Source organism: Podarcis raffonei, chromosome 8 (assembly GCF_027172205.1).
Source record: "Podarcis raffonei isolate rPodRaf1 chromosome 8, rPodRaf1.pri, whole genome shotgun sequence".
NCBI lineage: Eukaryota > Metazoa > Chordata > Lepidosauria > Squamata > Lacertidae > Podarcis > Podarcis raffonei.
This window is the reverse complement of record NC_070609.1, coordinates 32,212,573-32,233,248: the sequence shown is the minus strand read 5'-3', so window position 1 is coordinate 32,233,248 and position 20,676 is coordinate 32,212,573. Positions and strand designations below refer to the sequence as shown.

General features: G+C 46.2%; 1 protein-coding gene across 10 annotated transcripts in view; it reads left to right on the top strand.

Annotated features, from left to right (window-relative positions):
• Positions 1–20,676, top strand: part of ADGRB2 (adhesion G protein-coupled receptor B2) — a 162,374-nt gene that overhangs the window by 24,087 nt on the left and 117,611 nt on the right. The window lies entirely within an intron of this gene.

The window sequence follows — 20,676 nt, the reverse complement described above, 5'->3', positions numbered from 1 at the left end:
CAATGATTTTATTATTCTAGCACTGAAAGGAAATGTGGTAGGGGGCTGGCAGGCCACTGGAAATGGCTTGGGGGGGCGCAGGAGATTCCCCAGCCTTGAGTGAGATGGTGAGTGGCCTGACTCTGTATGAAGCACCTTCTTGTGTCCCTTCTGCTTCATTGGCTTACATGGTGACTGCACAGCCAGTGTGTGGACTCATCCTATTGGCAAGTAGGGTGCCTGAGAGGCAGCCTATAAATGCTGTCTGTGGTATTATAATCTGTGCTGGCCCATTCACATAAACCAGCCTTTGATGCTGAAGTTGCCAATGGCATGCAATCATCAGCCCTTAGTGGCTGGCAGTTGAATAAGTGAGGGGAAACACCATCAATCAGAAGGTGGTGGACTTCTTTGGAGGTTTTAAAGCAGAGGTTGGATGGCCGTCTGCCATGGATGCATTAGCTGAGAGTCCTGCATTGCAGGGGGTTGGACTAGATGACCCTTGGGTCCCTTCCAACTCTACAATTCTATTATTTTAATTATGCTTCATTTGCCAACACAAAGCAGCAACAGCAGCATATACTGATCATACTTGCTGGATTAATTTCCATTCTGGACATGGGACAAATAAGTGGCCATCCCCAATTTTCATTCTTGTTTCACTTGCATTGGAATTATTTGGCATCCCTAATTGTTCATAGTAGCATTTATCAGTTTGATGACTTTTCACACTTGCAAGGCATCACTCGTTGAAGGGTGGAGCATCCACCGGGGAGGCAGTCTCAGTTTTTGCCCAGGACTGACTTTTTCCCATGAAATGGTGGCTCTGAAGGGATTGCATGACTCTTAACTGTGAAATGGCTGCAATGCAGACCTGGCGAAAGCACCATGCCTCTATTTCACAGCTGGGACAAGGGCCAGCTATGAGTTGCCCAGCAGAAAGGTGGGATAAAATTTAATAAGAATAGTAATGCCCTTTCATGGGGTTCTTGGCAAATAATAATAATAATAATAATAATAATAATAATAATAATAAATTTTATTTATACCCCACCCTCCCCACCCAAGACCAGGCCCAGTGCGGCTAACAACCAATAATAAAAACAAGTTGATTAAAATACAACTTAAAAACAAGATTAAAATACAACATTAAAACATTAAGATGCAGCCTCTTCACAGGAGTAGAAAGGAAAAAATAAAGAGGGGGAGGGAATCAAATTGATTCAAAGCCAAAGGCCAGGTGGAACAACTCTGTCTTACAGGCCCTGCAGAAGGAAATCAGATCACACAGGGCCCTGGTCTCATGAGACAGAGTGTTCCACCAGGCCAGAGCCAGTGTTGAAAAGGCCCTGGCTCTGGTTGAGGCTAATCTAACTTCCTTAGGGCCCAGGACCTCTAGGGTGTTGCTATTTATGGACCTTAAGGTCCTCTGTGGGGCATACCAGGAGAGGAACAGCTGTCCCATACAGGAATTGAACCTACAACCTTGGTGTTACTAGCATCACGCTCTAACCATCTGAGCTAGCCGGACTGTAGGCATGCATGGTTAAGGGTTAAGCTGCCAGTATTTTATTTTAGCAAATGCCTACCATTATGACCTACCAAGAGATCACAAAAGTGTGAGCAAGCTTTTGAGTCCACCAGGGGTCTTTCTCAGGCTGGATGTTGAGCAAAATGTGTAGGTGAGAGACAGCAAGAAGCTGGCTTAGTACACTCCTGCCATCATATCTGCCCTGTTCAAACTCTGATTTCTGTTTCTTAGAAGCGACTGGGAGGGGGTGCGTGTTGTTGTCACAAAGAGGGTCTGCACTTCAGAATTTATCCGCTCCGCCACTGCTTCTGAAGCCTGGGAGCGGCCTTTCATAGGATGTCCCCACCTGACCCGCCGCTTTGCTGTGCAGCTCACAGCTGTTGGGGGTGCAAGGGAGGGTGTGTGTGATGGAGAAAGCTTCCCCTGCGGAGGGCAGCCGAGTCTTTAATGGAGGCTTTAAAAATATCAACAGGAAATTAGTCCCTGGCACCCCCCTCCTGCTCTTTCTTGTCAGCCGGCTCTCCATTATCGCAACAAAACAGTCGCCTTTTTTCTGAAAGCTGCGCTGGGCTGGGATCTCTCTCTGCCTCTCAGTAGTTGTTTGCCTCTGGCTTTGAGAGCTGATGGGGGATTAATAGGAGGGGGATGCTGTGGGGAGCAAGACGGAGGGGTGCTTGCCTTCAGCCCTTGGCGGGTTCATGCAGAGAGGGCTTACGTGCCTGTCTCGGAGCGACTGCACCATTTGGCGGCCTGCCGTGTGTGTGTGTGTGTGTGTGTGTGTGTGTGTGTGTGTCTTGGGCAAACGGGAAGGGAGATTGAGAGCTTTGCATCAAGGTAATTGAGCTTCCGTGCCGGGAGAACTGGGATTCTGTAGAACTCCGAAACCGCTGTTCAGCTTGGCATGATGTCTCTTATTTTGCATAATGTCCGGTTTCTGCCATTTCAATATAATAATGATTACTCTTTATTATTCTGCTCTTCTGCTTAATGTACCCGGAGTGACACACAGCCATATAACCAACAATGTTTCTCTTCCTAGATTTGAGCATGACTTTGTTGTGAGACTCTCTTTCGTAAGCCGCTTTGCGAACCTCTCAGGGCCTTAAAGCAGGACCTGAGTATACTGAATGGATAACTGGTGTCGGTAAAATACTGTCACAGATCCAGGGTAACAGAGTTTGGGGGTGCACCCATAACTGCCAGAGTTAGGGAATGTTGGAAATTAATACAGTGGTACCTCTGGTTACGTACTTAATTCGTTCCAGAGGTCCATTCTTAACCTGAAACCGTTCTTAACCTGAAGCACCACTTTAGCTAATGAGGCCTCCTGCTGCTGCCGCACCGCCGCCATGCGATTTCTGCTCTTATCCTGAAGCAAAGTTCTTAACCCGGGGTACTATTTCTGGGTTAACGGAGTCTGTAACCTGAAGCGTATGTAACCTGAAGCGTATGTAACCCAAGGTACCACTGTGCATGGTAGAATTTAGATAACATGTGGAGTATTAAAGGGAAGATGCCAGGGCTAGTCTGAGACAGAAGCTGATAAGAATGATAACTCATTAATGGAAGCAAGTCATTAACCCCTCAATGAAAACCACCAACCGGGTAGGAGGCTCCACTGGGTGAGGGCAGGAGGCTGCCAAGTTTATGGGGGCTGTGCCTATAAGGAAAAGGTGTCATTTTACACAAGGCTTCAGTTTTTTCTGGCAAGGGTCTTTGGGAAGGAGAAGGGTGGAGCCACAACTCAAGGCAGAGGCCACGCAGGGCAGAACCATCATGGCAGGTTGGGACAGAGGCACTGAAAAGTTGTGCAGGATGCTTGGACTCCAATGTTGCACTGCTCTGGGGAACAAGCCCCTCTTGAGATGTAATGCTCTGAACTCTCTCCAGTGCAGACCCAGGTGTACAGTGGTGCCTCGCAAGACGAAATTAATTCGTTCCGCGAGTCTTTTCGTCTTGCGATGTTTTTCGTCTTGCGAAGCACGGTCCGTCGCAACTGCGCCTCTTCAAGTGGCTTTAAGAAAAAAGCGAACAAACTCGCAAGACATTTTCGTCTTGCGAAGCAAGCCCATAGGGAAAATCGTCTTGCGAAGCAACACAAAAACCGAAAAACCCTTTCGTCTTGCGCGTTTTTCGTCTTGCGAGGCACACTGTAAATATGTGTACAAGAAACCATATTTCTTAAAGACACTACTCTCAACTGTGCCTTGATTTCCCATAGGAAACAGAACCCTACGTGAGCACCTGGAACCCTTGGGATCTCATGCGGCTATTTGGTGGAGATTGGGGTGGGATGCAGCAATAATTACCCGGTTTTGGGGGATAGGCCAGGGCCCCATCAGGCCACCAGAAATCTCAGCTGACCTTTCTCTCTTCCACCTGAAAAATTAGCTGGCAAAGAATCACAGAATTGTAGAGTTGGAAGGGAACCAAAGGGCCATCTAGTCCAACCTTTGCAATGTGGGAATCACAGTATCGCCCCCACTCATTTTTCCTGCTTTTTAAAAGGGTTCTGAGATCTTTAGGGAGCTGAATTTTGCATCCAGGGCCACATTCTGTGCACAGAATCCTGGCCCGTGCACAGCCCTAATTGTAGTGGCAAGGGATCCTCAGAGCCCATGTTGCAGCCAAGATGCATACGAACCTCCAGCTACCAAGCCTTCCTCCCTGGTGATGCCTGTGTTGCTTCACTCAAGGCACCTTCCTCCTGCACCTTTTCCTGTGCAGTGTGCTGCCGCCTATCAGTATTCTAAGCCTTGCATTGCATCCCTCCCTGGGCAGGTATAAGGGGATTGTTCCTTGTGATCCAGGCTGTGTCAGATGCCTTTTGCCTCATGCAGTCCCCAGAGTTCCGTTGCTTCAGACATCAAAGGCAAAGGGGATCAAGGAATGTCATGGCTGCAATTGCAGGCATAGGTAACATTTCGGCATCGGACCAGATTGTGCCTTGCGCCCATCCTGGGGGAGTGGCCTGTTGAATGCCCCTTGATCCCCTGGGTCTCCTGAGGGAATAAGCACAAATGGGACTTAACAAGAGAGTGCACGAACCCTGGCTTTAGCCTTTGTTGCAGACAAAGCAACAAACATTACAATCACTATAATACCAAGTGCAGTAGCGTATAAATAAAGCAAACAGCAACAAATTCATCAAAATAATACAATTCAATAATTGGAATCCCTGGGGTGATACAGTATCTGAAGTTGTCTCAAAATACAGTTTACAGTAACTGGACAATTCAGATACTTCAGCACCACCTAGCCTGGACAGCTGTCCAACCTCTGGAGAGCATCATGTTAGCCACCCCTGGTGTAGGTTTTAGTCTCAGCTGGTTAGGAGAAGGCAAATAATGGCAAGGGAGTAAAGGGGAGGTGCTGGATCCCTTACCCTTGTGGCTTTCTCTAGATCAGCCCACTGACCTACTTGCTCTCACTTCCAGTTCTCAGGATTGTCTGGGGGAGCTGTGTGTGTGCAACCAGTTGCTGCCTAATGGTCCCATGCGTGTGCTCTGATGGAATCCTGCCATTAAAATAAATAAATTCTAGAGGTAGTGCCAAACGTTCCATAACAGATGTTCCCAGAGCCTCGGATAAAGGCTTGCAACTCCTTCACACAGTCCTGTTATCTGACACAAGTTGAGCTTTTTGCACTGGGGTCAACAGTTCTCTTAATATCTGGCTCCTGCTGCAGCTGCAACGCTAATGGGTCTGTCGCTCAGGTGAGAGCTGCTGAGAGAGATCTGGGCATCCTTCCGGCATTCCGGGTCATTGGGAGGAAAGTGTGGAATGAGGCAGCTGCTTGCGCCTGGGGCAGGCTGACCTGCCTCTCTCTCTCTCTCTCTCTCTCTCTCTCTCTCTCTCTGCCTTGACTGTCTTCTGCAGCTACAGAAGGACTGTCAAATCCTCCTCCCTCTGGTTGGCAAAGGGACCCTGGGATTCTGCAGAGGGGAAACCAGAAGACCTGAATTCTGTGCTCGAAACAAGTGACGTAAATTCGCATCTCGTGATTTACATCATTGCATAATTTGTGGGGAGTGAGTGAGGAGGAATTGCACAATTCGGAATGTAGTGTTCAGTGTTCAGTGTTGTGTGTGTGTGTGTTGCAGTGAAGAAGGATTTTAAAAGCCTATTTGGGATGAAGGAACATGCAGAGACAGAGAACCATGGGAGAAGGAGCTATGAGGAGTGGGCTGAGCTAGTGTGGCATAGTGGTTAGAGAATTGGGCTAGGATTTTGGAGGCCAGAGTTCAATCCCTAGTCAGCCATGAAACTTAGCCAAGCCATCATCTCTCAACCTAACCTACCTCACAGGGTTGTTGTGAGGGCAAAATGAAGAGTGGGAAGGAGGAGAAACATGTATGCCAACTTGAGCACCAGTGGAACTCTTGCCCATGCCACTGCGGATGCAACCCTTTCAAGGAGGTGCCCAGAACCCCAGTTTGGTACTGTGCTGCATGATACAGATTAGGCCCTGTGCTGGTTTCCAAATAATTCTCCCTGGGATGTCTTTTTGGGGTGCATGGGTGGGTACTGTTTTCTGCAACTGCACCCGTGGAGGCAAAGAGCAGCTGGGAGGCAAAAAACCCACACAGGGGCCCACTCTGGACCAGCAGCCCAGCCCAGGACCAGGACTCTGTGTTGCTGCTTTCCCTTCAAAATAAAGTGGCTTGGTTTGTTTATTTATGAAATTTCTATTCTGACCTGCCTCCCAAAGGAGCCCAGGGCAGTAAACACAGAAGTGATAAAATGATACAATTATCACATTTTAAACAATTAAAGACATTTTGAAACATATAAAAACCAGCTTGTTAAGCATGCTGTTTGAAAAAGATACAAAACCTCCCTGCTTTGAGTCAGCAAGGGGGCTGCATCACCTGCCTTCGGATTGCGTCCTGGCACTCACTTGGATACCTTCCTTTCGCCATAGGGTTAGCTGACCCTCTTGGCTGCCCTTTGTCACACAGTTTCTCTACAGCAAAGGTAGCCTGCATGTTGCTGGTCTACAACTCCCATCATTTCTGGACCACTGCCCATGCTGACTGCAGGGGCTGATGTGAGTTGGTCATCCATCAACATGGGGAGGGCCACAGGCTCCCCTAACGCTGCCCTATGGGATTTATCTGCTACCATGCTTTGGATATCCACCCACCCCCCAACCTGGCCAAAGCAGCCCAAAGGCATGTTGAAGGTGGAGCCTGGACCATAGGAGCCAACTCCTAGAGGCTGAGATCCTTCCCCACCCCAATAAAACTTTGAGGGCCCCCCTCAAAGTTGATGGGCATTGCCATTCAAATGGTGTAATTGCACAGTGTCATCTGATTGATTATGTGGAATGGGGCTTATCTGAGCCCCCAATTATTTTATTCTAGTTGCCACCCCCCTGGCCTTGACAAAATGTGGTGGGTTGAGGCAGAGCCTGGGCAGAATCTGGAATGAATGGGATTTTCTTCCAGTTCTTCCATTTGCAAGGCTGAGGCATCCCAGATTTGTAGAATCCCATTAAAAGGCAGCAAATTCTCCATCACTGGCTGTGCTGTTGTTTTTTGCCAAGCCCCAGAGCACCTTTGCTCCAACTCTGCTTACCTGACAAAACAAGGCTTTGTTGGTTGGATCCATAGCATGCTCGCTGGTGGGCATCTCTGCTTCCCAGCCTACTGAAGATACTGTACTTAGCAGCGAATGCTTTCCTCCGCCTCAGGGAAGTTGTCAGGCTCTCCCCTGCAGCTAACCAAGGTCAGGTAGGCCACTGCGTCTTCTTCCTTGACCTCTTTCTCCCCCCTCCACTGTGCAACTCCTTCTCTCACTGGGCCAGAGCAGGGATCAGAGCAGGCAGAAACGATCCTGAGCCATCAGGAGGAATGACTGTCAGAGGCTTGCTCTGTTGGAACTAATTAAAGCAAAGAGACAAGAAGTTGGGAGAAGAGTGCCCTAGGGGAGCATTTTGCTGCCGCTTCCCCCACTTCATGCAGGCCAGCTTGACAGAGTAGAAGGATGGCAGGATATCCGTCTTCGTGGAACAAATTGTGGGGGAGTGAGGTGAGAGAGGGGTCCCCAGCTGTGTGTTGGGTCTAGGCCAGATTTAGACTCAAGACAGGTGTTTCCAGTGCACTGTAGGGATGGATATATTTGTCAATTTCAATTTAGGAATGTAGGAAGTTGCCTTATACAGAGTCAGCCAGTCTATTCAGCTCAGTATTGTCTACACTGGCTGGCAGCAGCTCTCCAGAGTCTTAGGAAGGCTCTTTTTCCACCTCTACCTTGGAGATGTCAGAGGTAAAACCAGGCAAAAGCACTTTGCTGTGGACCCTCTCAACTTCTCATTTTTCCAAGCTAAGTTCCGTTGGACACATTTTTCTGCATTAGTTTGTCATTTTTAAAAATAAATAAATTGTAAGATACACATGTTTGTATGCACACATTTTTGCAAATAATTTCCCACCAATACAATGATATATGTGCCTTTATGCCCACTTTCTCCTAGCATAATTGTGTCTTTTTGTACACATTTTTGGTTGGAGAACTGCACTGCAAAATTCAGAGAAGTGCAAATTTCAAAGGATGGCTGCAGTTCAGTTTATAGGTAGATTCAGGAGGTGCAAATTGGGAAGGTTTGCTTAAAACCTAAATAGAACCAAATTTCTCCACCTTCCCTAGCCCAGGACCCCTGCGATCTGTGGCTAAAGATCCACGAGCAAATGATCCTGCTCTGTTCACCAGCCAAGATCCCATCTCGGCCAGGCCAATCCAGAAGTTTCACACTGCCAGCAAATTTCAGGAGCTGATGCTGCTCACCCTTGCTTCCTGTGCTGCCTTGCTGAGAAAGTCCTGCATGTCTGCCATGGAATTATGTACAAAAGCCCAGGTTCAATCCCCAGGTTCCCTAAATCTTGGAGAGCTCTTCCCAGTCAGTATAGGGAATATTGAGCTAGATGGACCTGTGATCTGAGTCTGCTTCCTATAACCCTAACCATCAAACTGTCTCTGTTAGTGATGGTTGTTTTAAGCCCCTAGGCAAACAGCATCCAGGGTTTAAAATGTGCATGTACACACATTTACTTTTTTCTACTTCGGCAATCCACCCTGAACTGCAAACACTATTGGTTTTTCTTGTCTTTCAGAGCTGCTCTCGACTTTACTCTGGGAGCAGCAAATCTGCTTTCACGTCAGCACAATAGGTGCGAACGTGAACTTTGCTCAGAAAATCCTAATGGTTATGTATCTCCAGCCCTCCATCAGGGCTAATTGTCTGGAAGTTCAGTGGAAATTCTCCCAAGACTAGAGATGGGGAAGAAATTGAGACGGGGAAAACTGAGAAAACCAGAACAGAAAGAGCCTTCCATCCGTACTCAGGAGGACAGATACGGCTTTGCTGACTTTAACAAATGCTCCCAAGCAAGAAATGGGTGGGCCAGAGTAATATTGAAGGCAGAGACTTGGATAGAAGACCTGAGTTCAAATCTCTGCAGATGCCAGAGCATTGGTTGGCCCTGCATACCCAGGCAGCATCCTTCCCTCCACTTAGCCATACCCTATAGGGTCGTTGTGATGATAAAATACAAATTTGAACCCCCTTGGAAAAAGTGTTGGATGTAAATGTAACATAAATGTGTGTGTTGTTTGCTTTTGCACTAAGAAGTGCAAGTTATTTAGTTGTGATTTCTGCATTGCAGGCAGTTAGATTAGGGACTTTCCACACTTCCACTTGCCCCATGCCTAGAAAGCAGGGGCCCAAGCAGTTTCCCCCTTGCCTCGCTCCTTTCCCAGAGAAAAACCTGCTCTTTAGTGCTTAATTGGAGCAAACATCAATCCGGCAGAAATCTGAATTGCCATTTGCTCCAATTGAGCTCTAAAGGGCAGTTTCCCCCAGGGGAAAGCAGTGAAACAAGAGGGAGTGTGAGTAAGCCCTAGTTAACCCTTTGGGTCCCTTCCAACTCTACAATTCTATGTTTCTGAGTGAAACTGGATGGTGTGTGTGGTTCCCTCTGCCCATTTTCTGCTCTGTAAATTTAGGAGAGTCAAGTGGTAAAGCTTTTCATGGCCTGCACCAGTTCAGGCTGCACGTGGTGGTGATGTTGAAATTTTGTATTATACTTCAAAGCAACTGGAACGTTTAATGTATCCCTGTGGTCTAAAGCCCCAACTTGGCCACCAGTCAGGGATGAGGATGGAAGTTGCAGTTCCAACAAAACCTGGAAGGTCACAGGTTCTCAATCCTTGGTTCTGCCTTTTCCTTCTCTTTTTTTCTGAAAGGCAGCTGTGAGTTACAGAAAGCTGGGAAAGGGAAGAGGGTGGGTTTTTTTGTTTTTGTTTGCAATGAATCTGTTTGACCCCATTTCTGTAATTGTCTAAAACCCACAACAATTTGCACACACATAGAGCATGAAGATCTTTAGCAACCAACACAAATGTTTTAGACGCCAGCCCTGTACCCATTTCTCTGAGTGCAAGCCTCATTGAACTCAATGGGACTTATTTCTGAGTAGACATATATAGAATTGCACCTATACAATCAAATCTAGCAGTGCAGACTTGGCTGCTCAGCCCATCTCTATTTTTTGCATCTATCTAATCCTGTAATTATTTTACTCTCTCTGTGTTTGTGTGGTGTAGCAGTAGGTTCCTATCTCTGTTCCACTGTGTTTCCACCAGTGCTTTGAGTTAAGTTTGCCAGCCATATGTTGTGAACTACAATTCCCATCTTCCTAGACAATTGGCCATGATGGCTGGAGCTGATGGGAGTTGAAGTCCAGTAACAACTGGAGAACACCCAGGTTGAAGAAAGTTGGGCTAGACTGGGTGATTGCTGAGTAAATCCCTTTGGGGCCATAAAGCTCATTGAGTGATCCTGAGCCAGCCACCATCTCTCAGCCTGAACTACCCAACAGGGCAGGCATTAAAGGGAAGAAACCCAGTGCGTGTCACCCTCTTCACCTTGGAGGAAAGACGAGACACATACATACAGACATCATTTTATCTGTGTGCCACTTTACCATAGTTAAAACCATGCTCAAGGAAGCTTTATAATATGCAGGCGACAGGACATAATTACAAATAACAAAAGCAGACATAAATAAATAAATAAATCACATCAAAAAGTGCATGACCAAACTGAACAATTCCCACATAAATAATAGTAAGATCTAAAAACAGAGATACACAAAATTAATAAAAGTTGCAGCAACAAAACCCAATACCCCAACAGAAGAGTCTATTATGTTTTTATATGTGTTGGAATTTGCTCTGAGTGTCCGGGGCAACTCAGCCAGATGGGTTGGGTATAAACAATAAAATTATTGTTATTAAATTATTACCAGACACAGCTTCTCTATTCAGTCAGAGCCCTGCCCTCTGAGGCCAGGTGCAAAAAGGACTGCAAGGCAGGGAGCAGGTCTTCCAGGTCTCACAGCCAAGAGGGGCTCAACTGCAGTGTAATAATAGTTGGATCTCTCTAACTGTTAAGAGTTTCAGATAGATACTTCTTTGCTCCTCTGTGTCTTTGGGGGCTGCCTTCTTGAGCTTGGAGCATCTCCAAATAATTGCTCTATTGCCCCCATGGTCCCTTCTGCTGTATTGGATCGCCAGTCCCAATCTCCCAGGTGTGCAAGGGCTGAGCAGGCATGAATGGAGGGGAATTGATTTTCTTATCTCTTTGGATCTCCCTCCAGCCCTTTCCCTCCACCTCTCTGCAGACCTTTGACCCCTCCTTGGCACCGCTTTACCTTCTCCACACGTCTCTTTGCAACTGTGTGGCTCCAAGGTGGCCTTAAACCCATTATGTATTCAGAGCCCTGACTTAAGAAGGCAGCCCCAGCCTCATTACTTTATGAATGAGTTATCAAAAAGCTGTTTGAAGGCTAAAAGGCTCTGCATGTTGGATTATTTTCCAGAAATCAAGTATCTCCTCCAAAAAAGATCCTTTAGCCTTGCTTTAAAAAACAAAAAAGACTTGGAAGCATTCTTACTTGTGTAGGTGCTGGTGTGGGGAGGGCGTTCTCATAGGTTTTCATTCCCATGTTATTCAGCACCCTTTGCAGATTTTTTTTAATAATAAAAAAAATCTAAGGCAGGGGTGACTATCCTTTGGCCTTCCAGGTGTTACTGGACTACAACTCCCATAATCCCTTACTGTTGGTCATGCTGGTGGGGGCTGATGGGTATCAGAGTCCAAAAACACCTGAAGATCACATGCTCCTTGACTCTGGTCTAATGCGTCAGCTGACTTAATATACCCTCCTGCCCACCTGAAACTAATGAGTTGGGATGAGAAATGGGGCCCTGGTTAATTCAGGGGCTGTCAAAACTCTCTTAAAAACATCTGATTCATCCATTGAATGCATTTAAAAATAACCTTTAGCTGAAGTAGGCTGGTACTTGAGATGAAATGAATTTGCTTCCCAAAAAATTCCTCCAAATTTTGATGTCTAATCTAGTATTCATCAGGTGTTTTCTGACTATTTCTGAATATTTGCCAAATATTAGATCTCTTTTTATTTTATTGCAGTCTTTAATATTTGACAGTGCTGAAGGGCTGACATTCAGTGGCTTTCAAGAGTCAATGGTATTCAATGATTGGCATGTGATCGTTTTTAGTAGTAACAATTTAAGGCTTCAGAGATTTCATATTTGACAGGGCCACCATACTCGAAAGATGCCAATGAGTCTGACAGAGTCAAATGCCAGGGTTTTTCTGGCAAAATTAAACTAAAGTAGTTTCCAGTCCCTGGTGATCCCCCTCTCTTGGTCATTTATGATTGACACTGTGAGGATCACCAAAGCTCCGCCTCTTCATCTGCACAGCCATATTCTGGGTTCTTTTCCATTCATGATGCTTGGTGGAAAGTTGGGAACCAGCTGTGCATATATTGGGAGAGCAGGGGAAATGTGGAGTGCTACTGTATGTTTTATTTCCCTGACAACAGCTTTGCATTCGGAGTACACCTGAGCATTCATATGGAAATAAGAATGAATTTAAATACAATTACAAGAAGCATTGTGTCACAACAGGGCCGCATTCCCTGTAACAGCATGCTCAAAAGGCAGAAGTAAGAACGTCCGTAAACCTTCCTTCCGAATGCCTTTGGGAAATAGTTTACTCCATTTGCTAGGATATAAAGTGCTTTGTAAAAAAATGACAACTGAAAGTTCTTGGTGGAAGGCGGTGATTTTTCAGATGACGCTCCAGGGAGCCTGACGGTTCCTCAGAAATTTATCAAGGGTTCCTCAAGGAGAGGATCAGTAATGGCGGACGAACTTCCCTGGAAGACGGTTTATGTGCTGCTGCCAATCTCCCATAGCAGCGCACAGTATCTCTGGCAGTATTCACAGCACACTCCCTGCTCACTCAGAACAGTGGCACTGCATTGGCCAATATTCCCTGTGAGCAGAGGGTTCCTCATCAAGCACTTCCCAGAATCCTTTGCAACCCACAGACATTCCATATCCACCACATATTTTGGTCTCTGGCTCAAGATCTGGGGTGAGAAACCTTTTTTCATGCTGAGGGCAGCATGCACTTTTCCTGAGGGGTGCTTACCAGTGGTGGGCAGCGCCAGAGACAAAAGTAAACACAGCAAAAGATGAGGCTCTTTCCTTTCTAGAGTAGGCTACATCCCAGTCATGCAACAGCCAGTATTTTCGATACATGTACATCCAGTAGTCGATGGCATGGTGGGGCAGAGACACTTACCTGACCTCCCAGATGTTGAGTTGCTGCTGATTAGCAGGAGGGAGGAGGGTGAGTCAGTGAGGAGGGGCGTGCAGTACCAACACACCAACAGAAGCATCTGGCTGGTGCACCAGTGCATTTGCACTGCATCGGCCTCATAGTGCCTTTCCTGGTAAACAGTCAGGTAAGCCCCTCTACCTCATCACACTGTCCAATTCAGTGTGGGAATGTTCAGGGTAGCAGGAGAGGATATATTGTTTATTAATATCCTTCCTAACTTGCACTAGCAAGTTCCTTTACTTAGCAGAGTTACATCCCCCTTTTTACATGCACAGCAGATAGCTGGTTGCAGGCTCGTGTGAGCCTCTCACTATTATACAATTCAGTCTGTCTCAGATTGAATTGTATGTTCCTGGTAAGTTCCTGTGAATCCCTCTTAAAAGAATAAAGACGCCACAATCTTATTCAAAGTCAATAAAAGAAGTTTACTTACATCAGTTCACAGTTGGATCCCTGAAAGCAGACTTAATTACGAATATGTACATGTGGATCTACCCCATATGGGGGAATAATCCCATTGCTTCTGCTAGCTGAGAGCTAACAGAGCAGTTCTAGCTAAAAGCTGCTCAAACGAAGAAGAAAGTAAAAAAGAAAGAGGAGGTGCTGCATGACTTGTCCTTTTGTTACCTGGACAGGTTAGGTCATGCCCACCTTCTATCACATACAAAAGGAAGGAGGCTCCAGCCAGGAGGAACAGGAAGTTTCGACTGGCTGGACCAAACTTTCCCTCTCATGTCTTTTCTAGCATTACAAGGAATGTTGTACTTGACTGCCTCTCATGGATCACATCCCACATTCAGCATCTTCTCTTCTTCCAAGCAGGCATCATGAGAGGGTCAAGGACAAATCCTCACCAGGCAAAAGTGCTCAAAGAGGACTTGGAGCAGGGCCAGTGAGGGTGACAGCCTGGGCAAGTGGGCATAGGACCACAAGAAGCTGTTCTCCACCAAGTCAGGCTATTGGTCCATCAAGCTCTCCAGGGTTTCAAGCAGGAGTCTTTCCCATCAGTACTTGGAGGCACCAATAATCTGAGAACTTCTGCATGCTAAGCATGTGCTCTGCCCCGAAGCTGTGGCCTTTTCCCAATGGCCTGCGGAGACCCCTGATGGCTATAAGGCTGCATTCAGGACAGAGGCCCTTCACCACAGTTCTAGATGTATTGATTCTTATTTCTTTAGGAGAACTTACTGGATCAGGCCAGTGGCCCACCTAGTCCAGGATCCTGTTGTCACAGTGGCCAACCAGATGCCTGTGGGAAACCCTAAGCAGGATTTGAGGACACGAGCCACTCTCCTTCTGTGGTTTCCTGCAGCTGGTATTCAGAAGTATTTACGCCTCTGACTGTGGAGACAGAGCATAGCCAACATGGCTAGTATCCATTGATGAATTTGTCCTCTCCTCTTTTAAAGCCACCCAAGTTGGTGGCCATCACTGCCTCCTGTCACAGCAAGTTGTTGTGTCTGTGCCGTTGTGTCTTATTAATTGTGGGGAAGCACACAGCTCAGGGTAACAAGCCTGCCACAGCTCCATTGACCCCTGAGCTGAAGTCAAGGTGTTCGTTAAAAGACCCTCCAAGGATTAATTAGACTGCCTGACCAATAAAGGAGAAGTGATCCCCTTGCTCCTGTCCTTGAACCAAGATGCAGCCATTAATTTGTGTCTATAGAGAGAAATCAGGTTGAGGGGTGGACCAGGATGTGACCACAGAAGAAAAATATCTCTCTCTACATGCTTAGCAGGAACAGGTGGCATAGCAGGGGAAATCTCTATCACAACCCTTAACATTTATAATTCCCGGCTGACACATATCTAAAATTCAAAGTCAGTGCTTGAAGATGTGGAGCAAGGCAGGGCAAGTTTGCAGCAGGCTCGGAATGTAAGATGTACGATGGCTACGTTTACACAATGGCAGCCTGTGCTGCTGTTTCACATCTGTTCCATTGCCGGCAGTGTGATGGTTTTTCCTCCAAGAACACAAGCATCACAGTCTTTTCCTAAGAGGCTTAGTTTAGGGAATCAGATCCTGGACAAATCCACCTTTCTTTGATGTGTTGCCAGGTCCCACAATGACCAATCCAGAGAGGATTGTGGTGAGAGGGATAATTTTGGAACCACATTGAGGGATGGTGAATTGGGCCTTCCACACACACCATTTCATCTCCCCACCAGTCCAAAAGGTCTGGCTATGGTTCCTCTAATCCATAAGGGAACATGGACATGTTTGGAGACACTCTATGTTTCACAATTACTTCATTTCCCTTATTATTCAATGTTTTAAAAGCTGGCATCAGTCATTCAAAACCAAGTTGGGGGCCCGAGAACTAATAACCTTCTGCTCAAGTCCTGTTGATGGGATCATCTTCATAGCAGTAGAACAAAATAAAAGCCCTGTTGGATCTGGCCACAAAGCCCTTTTGGCTGCTGACAACTTACTCGAGATGCCCCAAGAAGACCATGAAGAAAAGAGTCCTTTCTTGTTGTTTTCTCCCTAGCAGTCAGTATTTAGAGGTAGACTGCCTCGGATCATGGAAGTTCTATTGACTTCTCATCATGACTGATAGTCATTAATAGACCTATGCTCCCTGACTCTCTCTCTCCCTAATTCAAGGATGGGGAGCCTGGCTCTCTGGATGTTGCTGGGCTCCAACTCCCAGCATCCCTGTCCACTGGCTGTCCTAGGAGTCAGAATCCAACAACATCTGGAAGGGCCTCAGGTACCCCAGCCCTGCTCTGACTTCGCCTCCATCCCCCTGAAGGCCATCTAAGCTAGGCAAGGGAGGTCCGCTCTGCTCCCACACTGCTTATTTCTCATGCTTGCATGCACATTTTTCAACGTGGCTGCCTCCTTGACAGCAGCTCATTTGTCTCAGTGTCAGGAACTACCTTTCAGGCTCTAAATTTAGAAGGAGAGGTGCTTCTGTTTCTGTGGGGCTCCTGTGTGCAGGATACACCCTCTTTCACGCTCCCCGGGCTATTTCTGCTCACCACTGCCTAGTAGCAACATAGCAGGTGCAGGCTGAGTGTGACAGTTTGTTGGGGAGCCGAGGGCTCCGCAGAGACAGTGGACTGCCAGAGCCTCTGGTTCAATCCTGCTTTGGGGGCTATTTTGATTGGGTGGGTTGAGTGGTGAGGAAAGAAAGTAGTGTGGTGCAGTGGTTTCAATGTAGGACTAAGACTTGGGAGTTTGCACACGGGTGGAGGGAAGTACTGGGTTGTGGGGGAGGGAGGTGAAGGGATTAATTGAAATTGTTAAAGATTGGTATAGGATATAAGAGATTTAAATTTTTATAAAGATTCTATAAGGAAAGCAGAAAGCAAGAAATATCAAGTAAATATCAAGTATCGGAGAAGAGATCAGTGTAAATGAAAACATGAGACTTATGGTTTTGTTACATATGATTTTATTTTGGGGTTGTCTGCTTATTTTGGAGTTGTTTGCTATAAAGAATGTATGTTATGTGAATAAAATAATAAAGGATTTGGAAAAAATAAAAAACAATAAAAATAAGACTTGGGAGTTTGAATCCCTGCTCAGCCATGAAGTTCACTGCGTAACCTTGGGCCATTCACAGTCTCTCAAGTCTAGTCTGGCTCTCATGGGGTTGTTGTGAGTATAAAATGGGTTGAAGAGAACCGTGCTCTTTGAGCTCTTCGGATGGAAGGTGGGGTATAAAGGCAATAAAACAAATAAAACAATAAATACAGAGCTGGAGCCCTTCAGGTCTGGACACAATACCGGATTTGATTTGTAGCAGACCTACTGGAGTGGCTTGTAACACCAACTGAGGCAGAGGCTGGCCTAACCTGTGTGATATCCCAAGCACAGTGTGACCCAAAGATGTGCATGTGTATGCATAGATGCAAATGTAGACACCATAGAATTGTGAAGCTACAAGGGACTACGAGGGTCATCTAGTCCATCCCCTGCAGTGCAGGAATCTTTTTACCCTATCTTGGACTCAAACTCACGATCCTCAGTTTAAGAGTCACACGCTCTACCAGCTGAGCTAAAAGGGGCTGCGTGTTGGTGTTTGGGTGTGTTAAGCTGAGCCAGGCTTTCTAGTTGGACCAATAATCTGTTTGGCAAATGAATCATTCTGGTTTGAGATATGGGTTCAGGATTCCATAGGCCTGGCTCTCCTTGCAACTCTGCCTGCTTCTTTTGGGCGTAGGGGTTGCCCTCTCTGCCTCTCTAGACTCTGCTGCCCCTACCACCACCACTCCATGCACAATGCTCTGGCTCAATCACACCACACAAGTTCCATAATTTCAAGTGGTAATTTTTGCATGCATGCATCTTCCGTTACAGTTAAAAGGTGAGAAGCCTGTATTGTATCCAATTCATCTCCTCCTCACTGGAATTAATTCTTTTTTCTTTTCTCCCTTCCCCTCCCTGCCACAATTTCCCACAATTTTGCAGTTCCCACAATTTGCAAGCCAGCAGACCCTGCAGATTTCACCTTTTATCTTTCTTGGGGTGAAGAGGCAACTCTAGCCAGGCTCTCATTTTGTGTCTGCACAGGGGACAGCATGTGTTGTGGCCCTAGATGATGGAATTGCTGATCTTGAGCCCCGTGCCCTCTTCGGAGGAGCAAGGCAAGTGAGAGGTGACATGGGAGAAGTACATGGCTTGGAGAAAGAAAAGTGTCAGGACAAATAAAAGAAAGTTCTTTTTTATTCAGAGCAACTATGGAACTCTCTCCCACAGGAGGCAGTGAAGGCTACCAACTTTTAGACAAAGTCATGGAGAAAAAGGCTAGTATCAACAGGTACTACCCATGATTGCTATCTTCTGCATCCATGGCTGAAGACAGGAATGCTTCTGAAAACATATTTGCTGGAAACCATTGGAGGAGAGAGCGCTGTTGTGCTTGGGTCCTGTTTGTGGGCCTTCCCATAGTCATCTGGTTGGCCACTGTGAAAACTGGATGATGGCCTGGATGGTTTGGCCTGATCCAGCAGGCTATTCTTTTGTTCTTTAGCTGATGGACTTTGCACACAGACTCCCAGGGCAGAAAAATCAGAGGAGCTGGGTACCCAGACATTTAAGGCAACTCTGGTGCTTCCTCCTGAAAAATGTTTTTATGCTGGTGCCCTGGCACTGGAAATGCTTCTTTCAACAGCCATTTCCTCTCTTTGGCGCAGCTGGAATTCTGCTGGTTTTCCATTCCCTCCCTGGATTGGGAAACCTCTCAGCTTCCCGACTCCACATCCTGCAGGGTTTATGAGGCTGAGGTCTGGCTCTTTATGACTCTATAAACAGCACTTACCCGTGGCCAGCTTGTTCGCACTTAACGGCTTGGTAGATTAAAACGAAAATGCGGCAAGGGGGTGGGGCAGGGTGGGGAGGGATAGAGAAGAGAATTCTAGAGGGTGAGTGTAAATGGGTTGTTCCTCTGTGCAGAAGAGACGACACTCCCCAAACCGTTTGGTGGAGTGGAGTCGTGAGAAACTCTGTTGCCATTATGGTCTCTTCAGTTTGGCTAACTGGTGTTTAGAAGCCTAAGCTTGCATGCTTTTCAGATCACACTGACCTCCTTCATGCTTCAGTTTTGATGCTGGAGCAGTGGCAAGGAAGGAGGTGACTGCAATGATACCCATCTGGGCAGGTAGCAAAGTCATACTTCCTTTCCCACAAAGAAGGAAACTCTAGCAAGGAATTGGGTTGATCCACAGCTAGAAGAAAATACCATGTGGTACAGGCCTCCTGGGATTGTACTTCTTGAAGATGGAGGTGGATGTGGAGCATTTCATGTGTGTCATTTTCCCCCTCCCCTGGTCAAACATTCCCTAAAGGAAATCAGGGAGAAAGGAGCTCGCCTCATGTTGTTTTTGCCATGTTAGTTTTCTGAATGCCCCTCACCCCTTCCTTGGAGAGTATGCAGTCATGCTGTCTCTCACTTGCTTTCTGAAGTGGCACAGTCCTCAGAAGGGCAGTGCCACATAGCGTATCATTATGTAATAATATTAGGGTTGCCATATGTCTGGAATTTTCTGGACATAGCCGATATTCAGCCCCCTTAAGGAGCTCAACAACTTTTGTGTCCGGAATTTTCACTTTTTGAAATATGGCAACCCTATGATAGCTTAACAATTAGTCGTAGGCAGGCACCCCAATTCAAAGCATCCAGGGACAAATTCCTTGCTGTCTCTGCAAAAGTCACTGTCCTTTACATATTTCCTGACCAGAAAGAGGCAAGCAGAGACAAGAGGCTTGTACAGAGAAACAACAGGCAGCCATCTCAGAGGGTGGGGTGCATTTACCGTTTTGCAGTGTAAAAATACATGGGGGGGTGAGTGTGAAATGTGGTTCCAATATACATTTGTGTGTGTGTTTGGGGGATGGGGGTTGAAGGAGGCAGACGTTTGGTTTCTGTTACTCAGCTGTGAGCAAAATGCACTTTGCACATGCTTATAGGTTTTTTCATCAATAATAATGATGAACTAAAGATGCTGTTATTTTAGGCCCAGCAAGACTTTACACAGAGTCAGCTTGGAGGGAGACAGAGTTGGATATCTGAATATGGCAGGGATGGAGTGGGGGGACGGACCCTGCTCTTGCTGGCACATTCAGGTCTTTCTACCTGCTCCTTGCATTCCTGGAGGGATGGGGATAATTCATTTTGTTCACATTTAATGCAATTATGCCTTATTTGCACTTCCCAAGCCAAAACACAAAGCAAAACACCACTGCCCTTCAAAATGCACACCCCTCAAACAAACAGAAAAAGTGCCAATAGCCACAGTGCCCCTATGTGTTGCTTTAATGGGGCTGTTTTATCACACATTTTAATAATGATCAGTTTTATAGTAATATCTTTTATAGTAATATCTTTATAGTAATATCTTAATGGGTATATTCTATTCTATTCTATTCTATTCTATTCTATTCTATTCTATTCTATTCTATTCTATTCTTCTGTATTTTAACAACGTTGTGCAATCAGTATTTATGTCTTGTTAAACTGCTTAGAAACCGTCTGGGCATTAAGTGGCCTAGGAATCAATTAATAATAATTATAAGTATTGTGCAATAGTTGTGTACAAAAATATGTATGCGGGAAGGAATGCATGCAAAGCATGTCCACATTTTTGTGCAGAATTTTAAAAATGAAAATTGCATACAGATGTACATATTGGGCAACCTGAACCTAAGCTTGGTAAAATGGCAAGCCAAGAAGAACCAAAATTGACAATTCTGTCCATTGTTACATTTCAGACAGCGAGGCTCCAGCTTGCCCCAAAGCCACAGCCTTTCTCCAGAGTTGGGATTTCCCCCCTCTAAGGACAGCCTGCCAGTTGCTGTGGCTCCAGGGTTAGCAGAAAGCACAGCCCACCCCTGACCATTATTTTTCAGCTCTAGCCCCCTTTTGCACCTTCAGCTTCCTGTGTTTCAGGGCTGGGTTGCAGGCCTTGGGATGGGAGATAAATTCCATTCACTGCG